Source organism: Camelus dromedarius, chromosome 22, assembly GCF_036321535.1.
Source record: "Camelus dromedarius isolate mCamDro1 chromosome 22, mCamDro1.pat, whole genome shotgun sequence".
Taxonomy (NCBI): domain Eukaryota; kingdom Metazoa; phylum Chordata; class Mammalia; order Artiodactyla; family Camelidae; genus Camelus; species Camelus dromedarius.
In genome coordinates, this window is record NC_087457.1 from 9,121,899 (window position 1) to 9,147,826 (window position 25,928).

The 25,928-nt window shown below is 43.9% G+C and overlaps 1 protein-coding gene across 7 annotated transcripts in view; it reads left to right on the forward strand.

Moving 5' to 3' along the window:
* CSGALNACT1 (chondroitin sulfate N-acetylgalactosaminyltransferase 1) overlaps positions 1 to 25,928 on the forward strand; it is a 256,501-nt gene that overhangs the window by 127,110 nt on the left and 103,463 nt on the right. The window contains exon 1 of one of the 7 annotated variants that reach the window (XM_064477396.1): positions 18,205 to 18,325. The exons of 4 other annotated variants lie outside the window; for them this stretch is intronic. The gene's annotated coding sequence lies outside the window, so the exon portion shown is untranslated. 2 more of the 7 variants (XM_031439994.2, XM_064477397.1) reach the window with 2 other exon arrangements.

Below are 25,928 nucleotides of genomic sequence, written 5' to 3' on the forward strand. Positions count from 1 at the left end.
CTGGGAGAAAGTTAAGACAAAGAAGTATATGAATGAAAGAAAAGAATTAACGTAAAGAAGGAGTCAGAAGTGCATCCGAAAAGTAATGTCTTGTTTATCCTGTTTACGACGCTTCTCCCTTCCTGTGTTATTCTGGTTTGGGGAACGTAAGTCTGTGGCCACCAGCCTGGTGACTTGCAGTCTGCACGTTGGTATCTCCCCCAGATGTCTTGTCCTAAAAGGTGTTTCTTCCCCTTAGAAGCAGACTGAAGGTGTTTCTGGGCATCCCCTTTCTACTCATTTCTTCTTCTTTAACGTAGGGCACAGGTGGCTCTCACCCTGGCCCTTCCTCCTCCTGTCACTGGGCAGTTTGACGTTGGGCTCACTGCCTGCCTGTTTCTAGAGACAGTTGGCTTCCCAGGGGCCCAAGAATCAGAATTGGAACCTCAGCACAATCCTTAATTCATCCCGTGAGCTGGACAAGTTACTGAACCCCTCTGCCCTTTGCTTCATCTGGAAAATGAAAGGAATGGTACCTCTTAAGAGTTGTCATGAGGATTGAATTAATGTTTGTGAAGTACCTGGACCTTAGTAGGGATACAGGAAATTGTCAGTATTAACCAATGTGATATAAATGTTTCCATTATTCTAAAAGAGGGGAAAAAATCTCTGATCCCAGCTCCCTCCGCTTTCCCTCCCAGCTTACATAATTGAAAGCATTCACTTATTTGTTGACTAATTAGTTAATTACTTGAACAAGCAAACGTTCGCTTGGATGTCAGCCATGAGTCTTGTGCTGCTCGATGCTGGAGTTTCAGGGGATCCACAGTCCTTTTCCTCCAGGAGGACATCCTGTGGTCCTGGAGCCACTGCAGCTGAGTCTTCTGGGATCCTTAGGAACAAGCCAGATTCCCAGGCTTCACCTTGAATGGGAATCTGTGGGGAGCTGGGTGGTTGTGACTCTGCCCATGGGATGCCTCAGAGGAGTCATCATCCTTGTTCCAGGCTTGACATCTCATTGTTTTTTGGGTTTTTTTTTTTGCTGTCCCTGGACATCATGGACTCTTGAGCCTCCAACAGGTTAATGATGAGAGAGCCTCTCTCATGTGCTTTTGGTGTCATCACACGGTTGATTTATGGGGAACGTCCTGCCAAGAAGACCGCGCATTTCTGATACCTGCGTTCCTCAGCTGTGGTGCAAGCATCCTGTTCAGTTACTTAAGCAGTTGTTTTCTTGTGCCCAAATGTGGTTCAGCACCTCACTGTTGGAGAATACGTTTTTGGGGAGCTTATTTCAAATTATAGAAAAGTTTGCAAAAATATGAACAGTACAAAGAACACTCATAAAGCCTTTACCCGGATTGACCTGTTGGTATTTCTCACCATTTGCTTTTCATTTGTGTGTTCTCTCCCCGCCCGCATAGTGTATATACATAAAAATGATTATACATCCTGTGTTTTTCTGAACCATTTGAGAATGAGTTCATACATTGTAGCCCTTACTCCTAAATAGTTCAGTGCGTATTTCCTGAGAATAAGCATGTTTTCTAACGTAACAGTGCAGGCATCAGTCAGTAAGTTTAGCATTTACTTCAGTTTATCTAACAGACTGTCTATTCCCTGACTCTGTAAGTTGACTTATAATGTTTTTTATAGTGTCTCCCTCCAGTACTGGGATCAGGCATGCATTTAGTTCGGTCTCTGTGTTCCTTTAATCTGAAACGTCTTCATAGTCTTTTCTTTTGTGAAATTATGTACTTGAAGAATGGAATCTGTTTTCTTTTTCTTTCTCTCTCTTTTTTTTTTTTTTTTACAAATTTTATTCATTTATTTATTTAATTGAAGTATAGTCAGTTAAAGTGTGTCAATTTCTGGTATACAGCACAATGTTCCAGTCATGCACATATATACATATATTCTTTTTCATTAAAGGTTATTACAAGATATTGAATGTAGCTCCCTGTGCTATACAGAAGAAATTTGTTTTTTTAAATCTATTTTTATATATAGTGGTTAACCTTTGCAAATCTTGAACGCCCACATTTATCCCTTCCCACCCCCTTTCTCCCGGTAACCATAAGATTGTTTACTATGTCTGCAAGTCTGTTTCTGTTTTGTAGATGAGTTCATTAGTGTCCTCTTTCTTCTTTCCTTTTTTTTAAGATTCCACATATGAGTGATATCATATGGTTTTTCTTTCTCTTTCTGGCTCACTTCACTTAGAATGATGACCTCCAGGTCTGTCCACAGCATGGCAATTCTTAACCTTTTGAAGAAGTATTCCACCCACCAGCCTTTAAGATGCACTGCCCACGGTGGGAGGACCTGATTCTGATTTGATTTGCCCCTCACTAGGACTCCTAGACCCAGGCAGCGTTTCTCAACTGCTGTCTCGGAGCTTCAAAAAGAGGCGGATGCCCAAGCCCGCGTCCCCAGAGCTTCTGATCTGAGTGCCTGGGCTGGTGCCAGTTACCTGCATTTTTAAGGCACTCTGCAGGTGGTCTCATTTGTCCTAGAGGCTGAGAATTACTCTGCTTGGAAGCGGTTTCTACTTCTGATTCTTTTCTCTAAGGCTGCACTTAAAACCCTGTTTGATGTTGGGTTTGGTGTTCCCTCAAGGGAATTGGTTGCATGTTGAAAGAAATCTGATGTGATGTGGGGCTCGGAAGTCCTCAGCCTCTGGGCCTCCCGCTGTTGCGTGCGAGGGCGGAGGGGCGGGGGGTGAGGGGGTCCCTGGCCCTGGTCCATCACAGGTGTGGTCCTGAGGTTGCTGGAGGGTGGGAGGCAGTGGTGAAGAGCACGGGCGCTGTCCAGGGTCCCACTCCCGAGCCCTCAAGTGCTGCACAGATCTGGAACTCTGCTCCACCTGTCAGCTGGTAATTTGGGGATGTGGCGGTGGGTCTCCTGTTCTCTGGGAGAAATGTTCTGTTACAGTTCTGCTATTGCATCCCGGGACCTAGCACCCTCTCGAAACCCTGTGCTTCTGCATCAGACCGTGAGATGCCAGGCGGGAAAAAGCTCAGGAAGACTGGTAGGTTTTTATAGCAGCTACTCAGGGAGTTAACAAAGGGATGCTGACATGTCCTGCAGCCACAGGCTGCCTCCGGGAACTTTCCCAGGAGAGGGGCCAGGTGAGAAGGTAGGACACCGAAGCCAAGTCAGAGTCCACCAAATTGACCTACGCTGCAGGGGGTGTGGGGGAGGCCCCTGGTGCTAAGTCCTTGATCAGAGGCAGGTGAATCAAGCTTGTCTTCACCTGGTCAACGAGGTGCCTTTTCATCTTCAGTCACATGTGGTCACTGGTCTTGTCACAGGAATGATGCCCGTGGTCACCAGGTTGTGTAAGCTTGGATGGAAAGCAGCTCCTGTCCTGTGAATTTATGGGTGGACGAGAGAGCCTTGACTGGTCCACGCTCTCTCGGTGGTGCTGGGAAATGATCCACTGAAGGGCGGGCCTGAAGAAGAGAAAAGGGGACCACTTTCTGCATGGGTCTACATAATCTGCTTCACTCAGACGACTCCCCGTTTATTCCCTGCCGCAGCCCTGGGAAGTACTTCTTAATTCTTTAAGTACAGATGAGACATGGAGGCTCAGAGAGATAAAATAACTTGTCCAAGGGTGTAAGGATGGCTTGAGATGGATGGGGCTAGAATTAAAATTCCAAAGTCCACTTGGATGCTCCCCAGCCCCGCCCTGCTGTCTGTGGCTGGTCCCCGTGTCAGTGCTGCCATCGCTCTTGCTTCTGAATATCTTCTTTGTGGTTGAGCTGGGTAACAAGCTCTTGAAAACATAAAGAGATGCTTTATTGCTTTCTGTCACCCGCCATCCTGGAACAGGCTTTGAAAGAAGACAATATGGTGGTGAGGGTCCCTCCGTTTTCTCTGCTGAGTATTCTTAGATTAGGCTTCTTTTGATTTTAGGAGTAGGTGATGGGTTTTTGAATAAGCAATTAATTGTGCTCACTGGCAGTGAGTCTTCACGTCTAGAATTTGTAACATTAGCTTGAATTTTATAATGGCATAAGAACTTTCCTGGAGGAAACAGAGTATCGCCGTGTGATATAAAGCCAGCGTTAGTATAATAAATATTAATCCGAAGTTAACTGTTAGCCTAAGGTTTCTTTTAATTCAGGATCCAAGCTAAGTCTTACTCTGTTAAAAGGAAGAAAGAGAGAGGAAAACCCCTTTATTTCAGCTCAGTTTGAAGCAGTAATGTGAAAATCACCATGGACTTGCAAATAGGAGTGATATTAACTGTCTCCGTAACTTAATTACAAGGATGCCAAATACCACCTCCCGAGAGGCGCTTGGCTGTAAGTTTCCTGGTTTAGGGAACGCAGATTTCTCAAATGTTAGCTCCGGATGGTGATCATTTAGTTTGATGCTTATGTTTGATGGATGTAAAAAGCACAGAGGTGAGTGATCTTCCAAAAGTCGCAAGGCTGGTGGGTGGCAGACACGGCTTCTGATTTTGTCACCATACGTAGTGTTGCTTTTAGTTGGAATCTTTTTAAGAAACCGTTTAGCCAAGCCTATTAACGTAGCCAACTGTTAGGCTTGGCACAGCTTGTGTTTCTGTGTGTTACGTAATTGTAACTGAGTAATGCAGACGTACCCCAAAGCTGCGGGCTGCGTGGAGTGACAGGCGTCAGCGTTAGTCCTCTCGGACCCCAAGTAAGAGCAGGTGGCCAGCAGAACCTGGAAGCCTTGGAAAATTTCGTTCCAGTTGCTCAGTGATTGGCAATTGTAGTGAGGTGAACTGTACTTCTCTGTTAGGTTTTTATGCCTGCTTCTCATTGTCAGAAAGGACTGAGAGTTTGGTAGCCTGATACATTCTGGGAAAAGGTCACTTAGCATGGAATCAAATGACCTTACTTTTATTTTAACGTTAGAGGCTGGTCAGATACTGTATATACACCATCATTTTGCATTGGGTTCAGTGCAGCTTAGAATTTTTTTTTTTTTTACTCTAAAGTATGTGTCCATGTCAGTATCTGCCCTCGTGGTCTGATCTGGCTTGTCCAAGTCCCCAAGGGTCCCAGCTGAGAAATCGTTTGAGGCATCGCGCGACGGTACCTGTGTATCAGTGTATTAGCTGAGACGCTTTCTACAAAAGATAGAAAACCCAGATCACACTGGCATAAGCAAAAAGGGGGACATATTGACTTATATAAATGCACAGGGGCAGCTGGCTTCTGGGATTCCTTGGTCCAGGGACTCAAATCTCTCAGCTCTGCGTTTCACGTTGGCTTCATTTTTAGGTAGTGGGAAACGTTACGTGTCTGTGGGTTTAATTCTAGCTGAAGGGTGAGCATCCTTCTCTCTTGGTAATCCCCGCAAATCCCAGGACAGACTCCCGCTGGCTGTGACTGGGGCGTGTGTCCATCTTTAACCTAATCCCCGTGTCTGGGGGTTTGAATTACCCAGTTGACCAGATGATGGTTGTGTGTGTCACTCCTGAAATTGGGTGATCTCCTTCACACACGAGCTGGAGAAAATGATGGTTTAGTAGATGCACCCAGGATTTTTAAATTAAGATCCCTCAACCTGGATGCTATAGTGTTGTTAATAGTCCAAGTCATCAGTGTTGATTTTTATCCCTTATATGGTTCTTCTGTTGGTTTCCCTGAGTCATCTATGAAAACTTCAATCATGTTCTTCTATTAAGTTATCATTCACCAGGACAGTATCTAAAACCCCAGTAGCTGGGGGCATACAGTTGGTGGTAGTGTCCACTAACAGCACGGTCTTCTTGAGGAAGGTCTGAGTGACAGGACTCTTGTGTTTTCAAGCCTCAAAAGTCCCAGCTTTTCCAGGACTCCTTTGGGTAAGACAGATACTCAAACACAGCCTGGGCGAGTAGATTATTATCACAAAATTATCTTAAAAATGTTTTTTCTCCTTGTGTAATTACATTTCAGGCGTGCAGCCTGATAGTTCAGCCTCTGTATACACTGCAGAGTGATCACCTCCACAGATCTAATTACCATCCATCACCATGCAGTCGACCCCCTTCACCCATTTCACCCACCCCCAAACCCCCTTGCCTCACAAAATTATCTTTAAGCTTTTGCATCTGATTGCTTTTCCTGTTGACTAAGATGAATAACTTTCTAGGTTGTTGGAAAAATCAGAATATATTTCGGAAGTCTTTGAAATGATTATGAGTCCACCACTCTTTTTTTTTTCAAGTGTAAATCCCTTTAGAGGTCTTTTTTTTTTTTAAAGGTAGTTGATGTGTAGGTGTTGGACAGCATTATGTAAGCTACAGGTGTACTCACCACTCTTAAATATCTTCACTAGCAGCTTTCTGTCTTCATGTTACATGATCAGCTTCACCACACGAGAATAATCACTCAGTTTTATTCTCTACATGATGGGCCTTGGGCTCCTAGAAAGCGAAATTTTGGATAGAAGTGTACTATTGATAGGCAGTAGCTGATTTTTAAAATATTCATGTTAAGGGTTAAGGAAGCGCCAGACTTCAGTAAAAATCTTTTCACTTTATAGAGGAACTGACAGGTTTTTAAAACTAAAAAACAACAACAACAACAAAAAAAAACAGAAAAAGGAAAAGAATTTTTATGTCACAAGTGATATCTGACAGAATTCAGCCCCAAATGAATAAAACATTTTGACCTGGGGTCTTTAATAAGGCATTCTCTGAACTTTTATCCTTAGTTTCCCTTAATAGCTAAGTGGGTAAGAGAGGCTATCGAAATTCCGTGAGTGAAGTGTGAGAGTGTGAGTCAGACCTATGTTCTTTGTATCTGCCTTCACACCTCCTCCCCAGTACACGTCCCCTAATTGTGGTTGACGGAGCTTCTTGGATCTGTGGCTTGATGTCTTTGATCAGTTTCGGAAAACTCCTGGTGATTATTTCTGCAGTAGTGCTTCTTTTTTCTCCTCTTGGGATTCCAGCTGCATGTATGTTAGCTCCTTTATCCGTGTCTGGAGGCCACCTCAGCTCTTGTCTGTATTTTCATTCTTTTGTTCTCTCTGTGTTTCTATACGGGCATTTCTCCTGACGTCTCTTTTAAGCTAAAAAATCCTTCTACTGCTGTGTTGAATCTGCTGTTAAATCCATGTATTGGATTTTTAATTACAGTTATTATATTTCTATCTGATTCTTTTGCATAGATTCCTGGTAGCTGATAAAATTCAACATCTTTAATCTGTTCTCCTGCACACAGCAATTATAATTGTATTAAAATTCCTTTGTGACAACTGTAATATATTACCTCGATGTTACACCTAGAGTAGTATATGTTATCTATTCTTTCTCTTGGTTTTTGATCACTTGTTCTTGCTTCTTGTTGTGCTTTGTAATTTTTTATTAAGGACCTGTCTTTGTGTGTGAAAATTGTAGGGTCTTTGGAAGCTATTACCTTCCTCCAGAGAAGACAGTTTTTTTCCTGGTGGGCAGTAGAATAAAGCTCTTCATCTAAAGACTGTCAGCAGTTATGATGATTGGGGTGGAGTTCAGGCTGGTATGTTTCTGTTGACCTGACTCCTAAGGCATTTGGCAGTCAGCTTTGGAAAGGACCTCAGGAGGAACAGTGTGAGTGATGTGGTGGACGTGGGAGTCAGACCGAGGGACTGAGAGGTGAGAAAACAGAGACAGCCAGGAATGGTGCTCTTTGGGGAAGCTTGCCTATGTGGGGCTGGAGGGTGGCCCATGACATGGTTTTGAGTCAGTGTTCACACACACACACACACACACACACACACATACACACACAAATGCAAGTTCCTAGATAGCACAGAGATGCTGCAGCCCCGTAGAACAGGAACTTGTCCTTTTGCCTGTTTATTAGAATATGGGGTGAGATACCCCCAAATGCAGTGATTAAATAACAGTTAATTTTTTTTCACTTCAAGTCCAGAGGTGGTGGTTCACCCTAAAAGCAAGAGACACTGGGAAAATAAATGCCTTCTGCTTTGAGACAGGAAGCCCATAGGGTGGATTCCTAAGTACAGGAAGGGTGTACCCAGAGCCTGGGGCAGGACAAGGGTCCACTGCGTTGGCTGATGCTAAGTCCTCTCAGTGGCTGTGTGCTGGCCTAGCTCCCATAACAGGGCAGGCCTTTGGGGGAGACACTGTTAGGAGTTATGAGAAGTCAGTATTCTACGTGCCAGTGGCAGAGTGATTGGCGGGGGGAAGAGAGTCTCAGGACGGTGTCTGAAGCCTGCCTGCTGCCTCACGCCATGGGCATGCCTGGGCTGTGCAAGCCACCTGTGCTTGCCCCCAGAGGGCTGTGGCTGACCTGGACCCTGCACCAGCCCATTGGCATGACCGTGGCATGATGTTTTCCACTGTTGCATTCAGGGATCTTGCATGCCAGCTAACCCTTTACTCTTGAATTGACTGTGGCAGAGGGCTGGGCTCACAGGATGCCCGTAGTTTTGGCCATTGGCCTCAAGTGCTCCAGGTTTGGGCGTCATCCTGGCCACCTCTGCTTTCCTTGTTACAGACACAGTCTTCACTCCAGGGTCTGACTCAAGTCAGACAGTCTTATTTGCCTGTCTATGCTTGTTCCCTGGCATGGGGACCTGATACCTCACCGATGCACCAGGGTGGTGGGAGGGGCTTGCTGACATCTTTTGTGCCCCGCCCCTACCTAGCCCCAGCAGTAGAGCTGGTATCCTGTTGAGAACAAATTATAAGTACTCCAAGGCCCGATACAGCCCTCCCAGTTGATTTCCTCCTCCTTGCCTCCCAGTACCCAAGGGGGTCAACAGCTACCAAGAGGAAAGCCTGACCTGCTGACCCACCCGCACCCGAAGACGATCCCCTGGGAGGCAGATGGAGCCCCACATCAGATTTGGAGTATTGATTATTACAAGGGACTGGGAAGTCTCACCTCTGATTTAAGATTGTTCTTTGACTTTGAGTGACTCTCCAAGAACGGACAGAAAGGACCTGACACCTTTCATCTGGAGCAAGGGAAGGCCCCCCTCCCTCTTCTAAAAGGACAGAGTGGGAGAAGCTGTGTAGAGTGGGAGAAGCTGTTCGCACTCTGTGGGAGTGCTCGTTCACCGTGCTGCTTTCGCAGACGGTGTGTGTTCAGATGAAGGCGTGGGTAGGGGCTAATGTCGGGCTGCATAAGGAGATGCTGAACCAAGCTGACATCATCTTTTTCAAGTCCTGAGTCAAAGTAAAAACTCTGAGTGGCAGCCTTGGGAGTGTATGCTTTTAAGTGATCAGCTGCTGGGAATACAAACCCACTTTTTGTTCATTTCATCCTTTCTCCTCTGTGTATTTCTCATTTAATGTCATTTCCACAGGGCGTAACAGGTACAGTGTTGACACTGATTCCCTCGTATTGTCTTCTTTTCTAAATACAATTTTCGGGGCCATGACAGTTTGCTAGAGAAAGTACTCAATTATATCTGATTTCAGATTATTTATCTTAACTGGGACAGAGTGGAAAATAGCATCTTTTGTCTTTTATGAACATCCATGACAAACTTTAGTGTGAATTGTCATAAGTGACCCCGATTTATAAGACACTGAGTTGTGTCAACATTTAATAGTCCTTCTGAAATGCCGCTTTCAGCATTTGCTGTCCAATTTCCTTCCTTGGGCAGAGAAACTGTACCTTGCAAATTGTCCACCCAAAGGGTATGTTTATTTATTTGTAGTTGGGTAAATAGGATTAGTGTGAACTGTTAGAATGACATTATATTTGCTGGATTAAAACTTTAACTTTGTGAGTACTAAGGACACATACAGTAGTTCTTTCGCTGGCCAGAGAAGCTTTGGTCCGTGTGGGAGTGGCCTTAACCGTGCACAAGGCTAGTTTGCCAGAGGGACTCTTGAATCTTGTTTCTTAAAATGAAAGGAGCATGTGAAAGCATGATTACTGTTTCAAGGAAAAGTATTTACATTTTTGTTGTTGTTACTGATGGCTTTCCACTTGATTAGTAGACCTGGCTGTTTTTAGTATTAAAAAAAAAAGCACTTGAAGGGGAGAGGGTATAGCTCAGTGGTAGAGCGCATGCCTAGCATGCATGAGGTTCTGGGTTCAATCCCCAGTCCCTCCATTTAAATAAATAAATAAATAAGTAAATATGTAAATAAATAAGTAAATAAATAAACCTAATTACCTCGCCCCACCAAAAAAAAGAGCACTCGATGGTGAATGACGTTCTCTAGCCATTGAAAATACATGGTTACCATGTGACATATGATGCGGGTGTTTCCCGTTCATGTGAGAAGTTGGTGAAAGGGGAAAAAAATGAGATAAGGGCTTGTTTGTTGGTACAAACGTGGCAGGCAGTTTTCATCTAAATATTTTGAAATGAATCCAACTTATGTCTCTATGCTCCCCAGGAAACTTACAGTATCTTCTTAGAAATTCAGATTTATCATACAGTAGCTTTTCAGGGGGTTCTGGTAGCAAAAGGGCAAAGGTGTCTGTTCCATTTTGCTGATGGACTGTAAGTTTGCTCGGAAGCTCTGAAAACTCAGTGGCTGAGACAGCCCAGGCTGTTTCTCCACAGGCTTTGGCTGCGGAAGCTGAAATTAGCACCTTACTCTATGGCTTTTCAATAGAAGTTTGTTGTTGTTGTTCTTTTTTTCAAATATTGATTATTTTTTTGTTGGGAGTTACTTAAGCTGAAATTAACATCTTAGACTCTGTGGCTTTTCAATAGAATTTTTTTTTCAGATATTTTCATCCGGAGTTACTTAACAACGACAGCTCCTTTATGTTTTGATCATTAACTTGAGATGTCTTTAGCACCTTTTTCCTGCACATGCCGTAAAAGACGCATTAGTCAGTGAGGAAGAGGTGGCTGACGGCGGCCCTTCCCCTGGTTCTGATTTCCGATTGCTGTCAACTCCCTGTGTCTTTCCACTGTAGACACACCAGGCTTCTATCAACAGCAATTCCCCAGCTTTGGTTTCTGGGATCCCCCGAATAACAGATCTTTACTGGGGACTGGCTCATGTAAGACAGAGGGTTTAGCCGATGAGTGTCTCATGCATATCGCGTGTAGGGCTTGAAGAGTCAGAGGCATTCTCTGCACACGCCTTGTTAAATGAGTAGGACCCTCAGGGGCAGTGGGAGCTGCTGCCTTCAGCCCCATGGGACCCTTCAATCAGGAAGCTGGAGGTGCTGCTCATTTCGGTGCTGGTCCTCATTACCCCTTGCTCTCTGTTGATGTCTGGATTTTGATTACGGCGTCTTTGAGATGTTAATGAGGAGCAAACTATAGAGACAGAACAGTTTATGTATCTGTGTAGAGAGAGAGTCCTGTTCCTTATTTGATTGGCTGAAGGGTCCTTTCAAGTGTTCAGGCATTCAAATTATAGCCAGCAGCAAAACTGTGTTTACAGAAGATCGCTTCTTCTTGTCATTAGAGTGATTAAAACAAATATTAAGCATTGATAAACAGCCAACATTTTTTCTCTTATTTACCTTTTTAATGACGTATAATTTATACTTCAGTACACAAATCCTAAGTGTACAGCTCAGTGAAGTTTTGTATATAAATGTACTTGCATACTCACCACACAGATCAAGATTTAGAACATGTCTGGCACCAAAGAAGCTCCCTGTCCACCCCCCCTCACACTTAATACTCCAGCCCTCAAAGATAACCATTCTTCTTATTTTTATTTTTTTAATTTTTTAATTGACATATAGTCAGTTAGAGTGTGTCGGTTTCTGGTGTACAGCATAGTAGTTCAGCCATACATGTACATACATATTTTCGTTTTCATATTCTTGTTCATTACAGGTTACTACAAGATACTGAATACAGTTCCCTGTGCTGTACAGAAGAAATTTGTTTTTTATCTATTGATAACCACTCTTCTAACCTCTAGTCCAGCATATTGGATTAGTTTTGCCTGTTTTTGAGCTTCATGTAAGTGGCATCATAAGGTGTGCACTCCCTTTGAGTCTGGCTTCTTTCACCACGTGTAAGATTGATACAGGTTTGTTCTTTTTTGTTGCTGTGCAGTACTCGGTTGTATGGATATACCACAATTCATTTATCCATTTTTACTGTCAATGGACAATTTGTGTCCATCACACGATGGCTATTACCAATAAACCTTCTGGTGGGCATACCTGTTCTTGAATAACTGTGCCACAGAGAGTGTGTTTATGTTTAGAACACACCCACGAACAGTTTTCCAAATTGGTTGTGTCAGTGGACGCTCCCACCAGCAACGCAGGCAAGTTCCAGTTGCTCTGCATCTTTGTCAACACTTGGTTTTGTCAACAACAACTTTTATCATTGAAAAAAAAATGGTGGCTCTAATTTAAAAGTACAGTTTGTATATCTCCAGAACTCAGTTACTTGTTTTTAAATGAATTTTTAATTCCCCAAGTGATATTACTGAGTACCTACTGGGTTCAGAAGGCTTTACTGTGCTGTAGGGTCGGTAAGAGAATAAAATGTAACCCCGCTTTCAAGGGTTTACCGCATTCCACGAGGGTGCTATAGAGATCAGGCCATCTGCAAGTCAGGAGATGATAAAGTGTCCCAGTCAGTAGTCTCTCAAACACATCTTGACAGCAGGACGGTGTCCTCACCTACATTGTCAAGTGCATTATATGTGTGTCTCTGGCATCTTTTCACTTTCCCTTTAGCACTGTAATGTCAGCTTTTTACTTTCCAGCATCCCTCACTGTGCCAACCCATCTGGCTAATGGTAGCACTATGTACCCCGGCTCTGTCTCTTGAAAAGTATTCTGTCTTTCTCCTCTGCATTGTCAGAATTGGTTCCCCCAAATCTTGCTTACGAGTCAGGCAAATTACATTTCGTGTTAAAATTGGATAATGGCTCATATGTTACTTCCTTCAAGAAGTATTTTTCTTTTGAAAGTGGGTTCCAGGAGACATAATGTCTTAGCTCGAAGGAATTTAACCATTGATGTAAGGAGTGTTGATATTTTCAGGCTAATGGAGAATTTTGAGACGTCTGCTTTATAAATATCACATTAAGGGAAGCTGTCCATTCCACCTACATTTAAAGGTAGCTCTAACAGGGGAATGACTGAAAAATAATGCAAAAATTTCAAGTAATTCCCATGCAAGGATGAATTGACCCCCAATATATATCCATTGGTTTGGACCATTTATTCTAAATGGATTGGGTTAGAATAGATGGCATAGAATCTCAGGTGTGTTGAAAGTTTATATACACCCATAAAATGCCATTTTAGATCTTATATTCCAACAGACTTTCCTTTATACTCATTATAAAGTTAAAGGACTTACAGTCTTTGTTTTTTGGAGTTAATATAGTACATAGTGTGGAAATTCACATGTTTCTTCGATGTTTGTTTAAAACATAGGCTAATGATAAGAATTCTGGTCCACCATCAGAATCTTCATTGCACCTGTCTGACCTGAATTTTTATGTAACACATCAAGATACCTTGAGATTTCAAAAAGCAGCCTTTAAATGAGAAGTTATCATAATTTTATCCAATTTATTTTTGTTGCATTTGTTGTGACTAAGACCTATGCACACACTTGAGTTACTTTTGGAAGGCTCAGTAAAGTTGACAATTTTCCTGGCATAGGTTTTGCACATCTTTTGTTAAACCCATTTCCAGATATTTTATATTTTTGATAATATAGTCAATGGTATCTTTTAAATATTTCATTTTCTAACACTTTGTGCTGGTATATGGAAATACAATTTATTTTTCCGTATTGAATTTTGTATCTCTTAAACTTAAAACTCTTAAAACTCTCATATTAATTCTAATATTTATCCATGTTTTCTTTTGGGTTTCCTACACATGCAATCACACATCAGTAAATAATGACAACTTTATCACTTCTTTCCATTCCTTACAATTTTTATTTCTTTTTCTTGCCTTACTGCATAGGCTCAGATCTTGAGTACCATGTTGAAGGGAAGTGGTGGTGGTAAGTCATCCTTCTCTCATCCCTGGTCCTGAGGGGAAAACTTTTATCATTTCACCAGTAGGTCTGATGCTTGTTGTATGGTTTTGTAAATACCCATCATCAGATTAAACAGGTTGCCTCCTGTTCTCGGTTAAGAGTTTTTACCTTGATTGGATGATGAGCTGTATCCCACTCGTTGTCTCTGTCTCTGTCTCCTTGTCACACTGTCTCTTTGATGGGAAGATGGCAGCAGTGACCCACGCTCATTAAGACGTGATCTTTTAGATTGTTTATCACCGATTAGATCCTTTATCGCTCTTTCTTGGCTGATAGATGCTGGAAGAATTGGTGTTGACAGTCACCTTTACACCTCCTTTTTTGTGCTGGTTCTGAGTAGGGACTGGCTCATAGCCTCACAGTACATTCTGGGATTTTGTTTTGTCATTTTCCCCCCATCACACCTAGGCTAGAGTCCTTTCAGTGGAAATAATCTGTGCCCCAGCCCTGTATTTTGCCATTAGCCCTAAGGTGACTGAGTGCATTGAATCAGAGGAAACTGGAGGAAGAAAGCAGAGCCCAGGTGAACTGGGAGTATCGCCCTCATCCTTCTGTGGGCAGCACATCACTGTTGAGATACCTGGGGTCCCCTGGCTCTCACAGGGCAAGGGCCTCTCCTCCATGAGCCCTTGTGTTCCCTTCCCAAGATTGAGGGTTGGTACTAAATTCTTCTCCAGGGCTATTATAACTCTAAGGCTCTTTGAAGCTTTGAAAGATTATCTGTCAGCATCTTTTTTCTCATTATCGCCACAACCCCGAGGGAGTCAAAAATTTAATCTTGTATTTTAGGAGGGGAAACTACCTTACAGAGGCCAAGTGAGTGGCTTCAAATCATGATGCAAATGGAGCACTATATTCTAGATCTGTCCTGCGAAAAGGAAATGGAATATGTTTAAATTATACTTGCTTAAAATATATATTTTGAAGAAGTTTATTTACTTCGAAGCAAAAACTGTATTCTGATAGCTGTCAAATTTCTTGTGCCTCACTCTTCACAGTGTCTAGCACAGATGTAATGATCAATTAAGTGTTTACTTTCTGGTGGCTGTTGTAACAAATGTTGTAAAATGACCATAGGCTGGGAGGCTTAAAACAATAGAAATGTCTTTTCTCGCAATCTGGAGGCTAGAAGTCTAAAATTGAAGGGTTGGAAGTGCTGTGCCCCCTCTGTGGGCTCTAGGGGAGAACCCCTTCCTTGCCTCTTCCAATGTCTTTTTTTTTTTTTTCTTGGTGAAAGTACTGGGAGTTGAACCCAGAACTTAATGCATGCTAAGCCCGTACTCTACCACTGAGCTATACCCTCTCCCCCTGAGCTATACCCTCTCCCCTCCCTTCTTGCCTCTTGTAGCATTTATTGTTGGCTTTTGGCCACATCCCTCCAGTGTCTGCTTCTGTGGTCACACCTCCTCCTCCCCTCTGTGTCAGAACTCCCTCTGCCTCTCTCTTAAAAGGATGCGTGGGATCACATTTAGGGCTGAACCAGATAATTCAGGATAAGCATCTTTTTTCAAGATCACGACCTTCATCACATTTTTTACCATGTAAGGCAATACTCACTCTTAGCCGTGCGAGGCAATAGTCATAGGTTCCAGGATGTGGATGTATCTCTTTGGAGACCACTATTCTACCCACTAAATGTAGCAGCTTTTTTTTTTTTTTTTGATGATGATGATGATTTTCTCAATATAACTAGTAATGGGCATTAGATCAGCCTTGATTTAAAAAAAATTTAGTTAAAAAGTTTTAAAGTTATGCTCCATTTATAGTTATAAAGTGTTCACTTTATTTCCCTTGTAAAATATATCCTTTTGACTTATTTTATACCTAATAGCTTGTATCTCTTAATCCCCTAGCCCTGTCTTGCCCCTCCCCTTTTCTCTCTTGCCACTGGTAACCACCAGTTTGCTCTCCATTTCTGGGAGTCTGCTTCTTTTTTTGTTACATTTGTTTAATTTTTTAAATCAGCCTTGAATTTCTTTCATGTATGAATAGAGGTGCTTCTACTTTTGGTACCCGAAAAAACGGAGCTGGAGAAAATAATATGTGAATATGTCACCTATTTACCCTTTAGACTTCCTGTTTATTTCTACTAAAGTTGGTTATTAGAGACCTTGAGTTTGAAAGATATCTCTAACAGCGTGATTATATGAATGAATGTCATCCATGGAGTGAAAGACTTAATTTAAAAAATATACATGATGTTGAAGAATGTAAGGAAATAGTCATGCTGCAATGCCCGGAGAGGTGATAGTTTATGCCAGAGAAAATTGCAGGGACACATTATTTTAAGTGTACTCACTCTGGGAGTCAGACAGACCGGTAGTTTTTTTTTTGGTATGATGTTTGTAAATTTGAGAACTTTCCTGAAAGATGAATTTTAGTCTTTAAAGTAATAATTCTCTAGCTATAGGATAAGAAAAAGGATATTTTCAGTAAGGATGACTGTAACATTTATAGTTTGGCTAAATTTGTAATACGGTGATTTTTAGTGAGACTTGGTAGGTGGAGGTGACCTGGATTATGTTCACTTGCTTTATGACTCATTCATTCAACAGATATTTACCGAACCTGGTGTGTGCCAGGCACTGTCCTAGCAGCTTGGGAAGCTGTGATGAACAGCATGCATAAGGATTTCGCTTTCCTGGAGTTCGTGTTCTAGTGGGGAGAACAGACAATAAAGAAACAAGAGAAATTCAGAGAATGATGAATGCTCTGCAGACAGCTGAAGGGAGATACAGTTCAGAGTGACCAGCGGCTTCTTTATTGGGTGATTGGAGAAGACCTCTATAAGGAGGTGATACCTAAGATGAAGCAGGGCTGGACAGGAAGGAGGGAGCCTTGTGGGTGGGCTGGGTAGGGGCAAAAACCTGCAAGGCAGTTGAAAGAGCTCCTGCAAAGACCCTGAGGTGGAGAATGAGTTTGACATATTTGAGGAACCAAAAAATGAGCAGAGTGAGGGGTTTATGGGAGGAAATGAGGGTAGAAAGAGAATTAGGGGCGGTCATCTGGTTTTGTCGTTCTCAGCTCTTAGAAATATCTGCAGGAACTTAAAAAGAACTCACCTGGATCTCGTGCCAGGCAGATTAAATCGGAATCTCCGAGGGTGGAACCTGGCATTCATTTTTCTTGCTGTTGTTTTGTTTTGTTTTGTTCCCAAGGTGATATCGGTGAGTATTGAACAGTATTTTCCCACTTTTTACTATCTGGGATCCTTTGGTCCAAGATGGCTCTTAGAAATTACTGTATGATCAGTAGTTAATTAGAACTTATGGTCAAAATGAAATTGTCTTTCTTACCACTTCGAGTTGATTTAATTCCAGCCCAAAGCAAGGCATCTTTGACTGACTTATTACATGCACCTCGTGGGCTGAAGTTCGGTTTGTGATAGCCCACGAGGTCGCAGTACTGTCTGGGGGGAGGGTCCCTGGAGGTGTGGGGACTCTCCAGGGGTACCTGTGGGGTTCAGATATAGTCCCGTGATTGTTTTGTTTCTGTTTCTAATAAGGTACAGCTAAGTTTTAAGCTAAATGTGATTAATGCAAGATCAACAGTTTTGATTCCCTTGGTTTATTGCTTTTTACAAGTTTTGGTGTATTTTTAATAAATGCTAATTCATAGTTGCAAAGAAATTCTAATCTAATCTGAAACCAGCATGGTAATTCAGGGTTTTGAAAAGGGAAGGAATTTTATTTGAAAACCAGCGGAATGTCAGTGGAGTCCTTTAACAGAAGGAATGACATTATGAGCTTTATGTTTTTACAAGGTCTCTCTGTCTCCTTTGTGGAGAAGGGGTTGGAGGGGAGCAGGGGAGAGCAGGGAGCCGCCGGGAGGGTGGGGCCCCAGGTAGTGCCGACAGGACTGCCTACGGATCGCACGTGGGGGAGAAAGAAGGACATCACAGTCGGCCCTAGCTTTTCAGTCTGAGCCACCAGCTGGATGGTAGCTCCAAGCTCAGAACGGAGCAGCCCAAGGGAGGAGCGTGTTTGAGGAGGGAAATCGAGAGTTTGGCTGTGGACACGTTTAGTGAAACAGATACTTCAGCTGAAGTTTAAGCCAAGTCTCCTAGGTGCGCAGAGCACAGAGGGATCCACTCAGGATTGGGACTGTCCTGAATGGGGACGGTCCCAGCAGAAGGAATGTGATTTGGAGCAGGAGGTGTTTGGTGAGTAGAGGGGCAGAAACACACCTTCCAGATTTCAGAAAGAGTTGGTGCTGAGTCATTGGGAGGGGACAGCAGAGTGGGTGGGGGGAGCTGCGTGAGTGGGTGGGGCAGCGTGCATGGGCGTGGCATCATGCGTGGGCGGAGAGCTACATGGGAGAGGGCTGCGTGTGTGGGCGGGGGAACGTGCGTGGGGGGCAGCGCATCGAGGGCAGCGTTGAGGGTAAGAGGCTGGAGCGCCGCCTGAGCCCCGTAAGTGTCATGCAAGGAGGCCCGGCAGCCTCTGGGGGCCCCTGGAGTCTGCGCACAGCTGCTTGGAGGGTCTGAGCCCGCCTGCAGTTGGGAGGGCCTGGTCGGTGACCTGACGGAGACTGAGGCAGGAAGAGCGCCTCGGAGGCTGCTGTGGGGCGTGGGCGTGATGCCCAGAGATGAGGACTTGAGTAGGGCGGCGGCTGTGGGAACCCCGGAGAGCAGGTGGGTTAAAGGATGTCGACCGTGACGTGGAAGGATGTAGGTGGACGGTGGATTTTCACCGAGTTGAAGCCTCCAAAGGTGAAAACTCAAGTCATCTGTGACTCGCCCGCTGCTTCTGTAGCTGAAGATGATTTTTGTCTCTTTTGTTTCTAAGTTAGGATTACTCTGCATACAAGGGGACTTCAAAATAATTTATTTTGTCTGATCCTTAAGAATTGGTACAAAATGAGTAAGCCAGAGTCGGCCTAATTAGAAAATATTTTTAATTAATTTACTTTAACTGGAGGGACTGGTTATTGAACCCAGGACCTTGTGCATGCTAATAAGCACTGCTTTACCACTGAGCTATACTTCTCCCCCTAAACATACTTCAGATGACCACAAATGATTTTCCAGAGTTGAAGACTGAGTGAAGTGTCTCAGAGCCAAGCTCCGTTTGATCCAGCTCCTCATTGTGCGGGGGAAGGCAGCGGGCCTGGCAGGATGGTTGGGTGGGATAGGGCAGAGCCCAGAGAGGGGCTGCAGCAGGCTCTCCGTGCACCCTCATCATCGGGTAGGGAGGCCCCAGCCTGGAGGAGGATGGAGGACAGGGGGCTGTGAAGACACTCTAGGGATCAGGAGAGAGAAATGAGGGCGCTGGGGCCTCGTGCTGGAATCGTGGGCCCTCACCAGCCCGTCTGGCCCTACCAGGGGTCAGGTCCCCTTGCCTCTTTGGCCCCTGCGGGTGCAGACCGGTAGCTTCCACTGGCCTTCCGACCCCCCTCTCGGACCCCTGTAAGAAGATACAGTTTCACAGCATTCCTTCCGCCCTGGGCCTTGGGATGGTTTCTAGTAATTGGGCCGTGGGGTCTCATGTATTCTCTCTCGTGCTCCCCGCCCTCCTCAACTTCTCAAATCGCGTGCGAAGGACCCAGGCTTGCACATGTGTCCTGATGGGTGGACCCCAGCTCAGCAGGCTGGATCAGCTCCCGCAGCCAATGACCTCAGTGCTCGGGCGTGGATGTTTTCTATGGTGGAGGGCGCACCAGGGCAGAGCCCAGGGCCTGCGAGAAGAGGGCTGAGTCTCCCCTGTTACTTTTAGTCTATTTCTTATCATCCTTTTGTCTTCCTGTGCTTGTTTATGATAACGAAACATTTATCCAGGAGCTCCAGATCAAGCTCTAGAGTTTACAGATTTATTTTCAGTGATTTTCGTTGTAGAGTATAACAGATGTATAAAACCGTTTGTAGGCCATAAGCATATAGCTTAATGAATAGGTTGAAGAGAAGACCTGTATAACCCAAGCACTGGCAGCCTCCTTGCAGCCTGCCTTGGGCCCCCCCATCACACCCTGCCCTCCTCCCCAGGTGACCATCCGCATTTTATGATAATAATTTTCGTGCTTTAAAAACCCATCTCTCCTCTCTTTAAGTAATATCATTTGCCTTTTCCTGCCTGGGGATCGTACGTACATGGGGTCAGACCACTTCTCTGTGTCTTTCTTCTTTGCTCTACACCAGGTTTGTAAGATGCATGTGTTTTGTTGTGTGGAGCTCTAGTGTGGTAAATTTCACTGGCCTGTAGTATTTCATTGACTGAAAATGACATTGTATTTATCCACCTCTTGGTGGTGTTAACAGTTTGGGGAGTACAGCTGATGCAGCTGGGAATATTCTGTGCCCGTGTTCCAGGGGTACACTAGCTTGACGTTCTGTTAGCGGAGAAGTCAAGTTTGGGGTCTCTTCACCTCTACTCTGTTCCAGAAGGTCGTCTGACTTTGCCAACACTTAGTATTATTGTCAACCCATTTTTTTGTTTTTGATAAATGAAGAGTGTGTATTCATATCTCTTTGTGGGTATTTTTTTCTTTTTTTTTCACAGTTCCTTTTTTTCAGTTTTGTTTTTTTTTTTTTTTAAGAGGGAGAGGTAATTGGGTTTATTTATTTATTTACTTAATAGAGGTACTGGGGATTGAACCCAGGACCCCATGCATGCTAAGCATGCCCTCTGTCTCTGAGCTGTGCCCTCCCCTGTCTTTGTGGGTTTTCTTTGCTTTTCTCTGTTACAAGGAAGTTGATGAATTTTTTCCTGTATTTATGACCACATGGATTTCCTCCTCCATGGAGTGGATCGTTTTTCTGTTGTGTTGTCTGTCTCTTCTGAATTGTTTGCAGAATCCCTTGTATGTTCTGGGCCCTCTTGTTCCCTACGTTCTCCATGTGGCTAGTCTCTTCTCCTGCTCAGCCATGAGTTTCCCATGGTGTTTCTTGGTAAATGGAAAATTTTAATTTTGATGTAGTGACACTTACAAATGATTTCCTTTATGGTTTGTGTTTTTTGTGCCTTGTTTAAGACATCCTTTCCTACCCGAAGGAAAGGAGGATGAAGGATTTCATCTGTTAAATTCTGTATTTAATGTACTTTCTGTAATAAACTTAATTGAATTTAATGTATTTTTCTGTTTTATTTTCTGTATTTAGCCTTTCAAATTTAGGTCCAAAGTTCATCTGACAGTAATTTTTATGTGTGATGTGAGGCAAATTGACGTCTTCTCTGTGGACATGTAATCACTGCAAAGACTCTTCTTTCTACTTGTATGTTTTATCACATGTCACTATGAGTGTGAGTCTGTTCTCTTGATCTATTTCATGCCTATAACAACACTGGTTTACTTTGTGAAAAAATCTTGGTATCTGAGAGCATTCTTCTTCAAGAGAGTCTTGACTCGTCCAGATCCTTTGCATTGCCGTTTAAAATCAACTTAGTGAAGTTCCATACCCTCAAATCAAGTTTTGGGATTTTGAGTGGGATTGCACTGAATCTGCGAGTTAATCTGAAGAAAATGGACATTTTATAATATCCAGTCCTTCTCTATTTAAGTCTTGTTAAACATCTTAATAAAGTTCTGTCGTTTTCCTTTAGAAATCTTACGTATCCTTTGTTAGGTTTATTTCAAGGCACTTAAGTACTTTTTTTATGCTGTTGCAAATGTTACCATTTTAGATTTGATTTTCTGCTTGCTGTTTGTATTGAAATTTGATTGGTTTTTCCGCAGTGCTAGTTGATTTTCCTAAATTGTTAAACTCTCCAGACAGCTTATCCGTAAATGCCTTTGGATAGTCTACAAACATAATACAGCTTTGTTTCTTTCTTTCCAGTCCTTATACCATTTATTTCCTTGTTCACGTTGCACTGACTGGGCTCCACTGACTGTTGACCGGAAGTGCTGATGGTGGACAATCCTTGTCCTGTCACTCGTTTTGTGGGGAAATTTTCTGCATTTAACCATTAAGTATGTTGTTTGCCATAGCATTTTGGGGGAAGTAAAAAATAAAGAGGAAGGAAGTGATCTTCTATTTCTACTTTTCTAAGGGTTTTAAATCATGAATATTGAATTTTACTAAATATATTTTCTGCATTTGTTGAGCAGATTATAGATCTTTCTGCTTTAGACTGTTAATGTGAGAAATTAAATTCTCGATTTCAGCATGTTAAACCAACTTAGTACTTGCGATAAAGTCAATTTGATATTTTATTTATTAGTGAATTCAATTTGCTGACATTTTGAGTAGGGCTTTTTGTATCTGTTCATGAGAGATTAGTTTGTGATTTTTCCTTTTTCATACCAGCTACCATCTTTGTTGTTAAAATAAGGCCTTGACATATTTAATTTCATTCTGAGGAATAAAAATCAAGCTTTTTGATGTGAAAGGCACCATTGCACTGAAATAGAACTATTTACCCATGCATGTAGTTCAAGGAATATCAAATATTTGGAACTGATTTCCCTTGGAAAATTTCAGACCATGTTCAGAATGTTTCAGGTCGGCTAATAATGAGAAAATTCCTTTATAGAAATTGTTTCACGGTAAAAAGAGTTCTCCTCAAAATATTTTTGCAAAAATGTTGTTGACATGTACATAATGGCCTCATCCTTTGATAAACCAATTTTTAAAAGATAATTAGACTTGGGAGGGAGGGTATAGTTCAGTGGAAGAGTGCATGTTTAGCATGCACGAGGTCCTGGGTTCAATCCCCAGTATCTCCGTTAAATAAAAATAAATAAACCTAATTACTCCCCCATCCCAAAAAAGATAATTAGACTTAAAACTTGCCTATGATTCCGTTTCAGTCTCTAAACTAAATGTCAGTGTGGAAAGAGCTTTTCTTGTCTTGGATAACCTGTGACAGTAACGATTTGAGTACTGAGTCAATAATTGGTGTATTTTCCTAAAATAGTTTTTGGAAGGAAAAGACGAGTGTTGTAAGTTTAAAAAGTAAAATCTAGATAAAAGCCACGTGATGTAAAAGATATAATTTTGATTGATGTTAATTAACTTTCCAGGCCCTATGTATCTTTTTCCTGTATTGACCTATTCTTTGCGAGGGTGTTCAGACACCACCTGGAAACCTCGACAGTATAACTTGCTCAGCTCTGGGGACCCCTGGACCTTAATTGTAAAAGAACCCACGTGTCTGAGATAGTGTTGGGAAGGACAAGGTCCAGGTAACCAGCCTGAGAAAAGTGTTCATCCCTCGCAAGACTGGCTGGGTGGGTGCGCATACACATGTAAACTGACACTGCTAACAGCTGAAACTAATTGGGTACCTTAAAGAACCACGAATCCATAAAGAATGAAAGTTAAAGTGTGCTAAGAGGTTGTTTTAGTGAACATGTGGGCTGTTAATATCATTTGCAGCAAACTTGATACAACTAACCCGGTGGTAGTTTCCCTGATGTGGTGCTAAGCTGATTAGGGAAATGTTAGCGTTTCAGAATAAGAGGAGACATTAGCAACCATGCAATGTGATTTCCTCAACCCAGATGTGAGACTAGTGAGGTGCTGAAGATCAGAAAGATATTTATTATTAGAGCTGGGAATTAATTAATTAGTTAACTAATTAATTAATTAATTCCTTCCTTCCTTTATTCTGCACACATTTATGGAGAACCTTCTGTGAGGGAGAAATTGTTCTCCGTGCTGGGGGTATGGTGGTGAACCTAGTCCTTCCCTCACCGGATTTATATTCCAAAGTAGGAGCCCAGCAGTGAGCAAAGAGCTGTGTGATAAAATGACAGGTGCTGAGGTGGCACGAGGAGAAATAGAGTGAGGGGAGGGAGTGGAGGTGACAAGGATGCTGTTTTGGGTGGTGTTGGTCCAGAAAAGTCTCACTGAGGAGAGGTGACCCTTGAAATGCGGGAGTAAGCCTGTGAGCCTCTGGGGGAGGGTGTTCTAGGGAAGAGTATAGGAAGCACAGATGCCTGGTGTGTTCTCGGACAGCAGGTCAGTGTGGCTGAAGCCGGCCCGCAGGGCAGGTGGCCGGGGGTGGTGGGGGAAGGGCTGGGGGCCGCGGCATCAGCGCCGGCCAGAGGCCAAGGTGAGAACCTCGGGATTTACTCTGAGTGCGGGGAAGACTTTGGAGAGGTTTGAGTGGGGAGACGACACAGCCTGATTGCAGTGTTGACAGGTGCACTCTGGCTGCTGTAGGATAGTCTGGAGAGAGACGAGGGTGGAAGAGAGCTGGCTGGGAGGAGGCTGCTGCAGTTTGATGGTGAGGATCCAGGAGTAGCGGTTGAGAGGTGACTGCGTGAAGACTTGATATGTTTTAAAGGTACAGCAACAAGGTTGGCAGAAGAACTGGGTGTGGGGCGAAGGGGAATCCGGGCTCCTCAACAGTTCTGCCTGTTTCTTTTCACCTGACTACACCATGTCAGAATGCTCTGCCAGGCTGTGATTTTGCTCCATTCCGAGGGATGTTGGAGTCACAGCTTCAGGCTGTTTGTTGGGCTGACAATCCTTCTCATCCGTCCGCGGTGGTGGAAGGTTTGTTTACAGCGCCCCTGCCCACGGGTGTCACTAACTTTGCATGGGATTGACTTTAAACGCCTGCACCTGGTTCACTTTTAGTTTACGTTTGGAACTCCATAATGTTTCACTTTAATCTCCGCATTGATTTGAAAATGGCTAAGTCCTTTTGAGGTTAGGTTTGCTTCAAGATAGCTGGGGCATCAATACGGCTATTGTAGCTCAGCGTGGTGGCACTCAAGAAAGTATCCTGGAAGGAGAAGAGGTACTAGTTTGTGCTTGCTTGCAGCGGAGAGGAGCTCGTGTGCAGAACGGTCCCAATCATGCAGCGTTCCAGTGGGGTCAGCTCATTAACGCCCATAGGACAGCATCTTGGAGGGCAGTGTCCCTTGCTGTGGTGCATTGACACTGAGTCTTGACTCTGAATTGATGCCAAAGGCATATTTGTTGGATTCTGTGAATACTGATTGTTGGCTGTTTTTTTTTTCTCTTTCTCCTTCTGAAATAAAAGCACATGTTAAATCCGGATTTCTTCACTAATAAAACACTCCTTTTCATGCAGTCTGTTAATGTGGGATGTTGTTCATACTTATCAGCGCAGCTTTCAGTGTTACTGTTATTCCTGTCTTTGAGGGAAAAATACACCACGGAATAGACATTCCAGATGGCTGTTTTTACAATGGGACTCCAGGGGCAGAATGAAGATGAGCATTTTACTTCTTCAGTTCCGGACCCCCCCCCCCCCCCCGCCACTGCTGCGTTACCAAGGGGAGGAGTGTGTGGAGGTGGTGTGTTTCCCCTAGGTTTCATTTTCAGTACTTTACACACCAGGTTGAAGATTTCCCAGAAAGCAGGCATCCTGTCTTCAGGCAGAGTCTATAAGGGCGGCAGCACGTTTCTTTCTGTAGCAAATGTGGGTGGAAGTCAATCTTCTCAGTCGCCCTGGAACCCAGCCATCTGTTAGGCGCCAGGTGACACCTGTAATGTGCGGTCTGGGGCCCCAGCGGCGCCGGAACTGCTCCCAGTTTCGGGCTGAGCCAGCGTCAAGGGCTCGTTTCGGTCCCCCGTTAGTCTGGGGGAGCTATGCTTCGGTCTCCCGCATAGATGTCAGGTCCTCAGATCAGAGAGAACTTGCAGGCAGCATGTGGCATCTTGAAAAGTGTGGGGTCACGGCCCTGTAAAGGGGCCCTCTCAGCTCCTCCGATGAGCTTCTCACTTGCCTTTCTCAGACTCTACCCCTCCGGCTTCCGGCTTCCCGCTTCCGGCTTCCTGCTTCCGGCACCAGCCTTCCCGGTTCTCTTCTGCAGATTCCATTCTCCACTTGGCACGGACGTTCTCCAGGGTTGAGCCTTGGCCCGCGCCTTCAGTCCTATAGCAGATTCTTCCCAGGTAGTGTCCCTCCGGATCCTGGCTGTGACCAGCATCTCCGGCCCAACCCCTCCCTTAAGCTTTTGACCCGCGTCTCCAGGTCGAGTTCGTCATCTCCTGGGTGTGCACTCGGCCTCTGCCGCTTCTCCGCGGCAGCTTCACTCTGCCCTCCGTCTGGTCTGCTCTCTGGGAGCCCTCCATCCCCTGGGCACTCACAGCCTCTCCT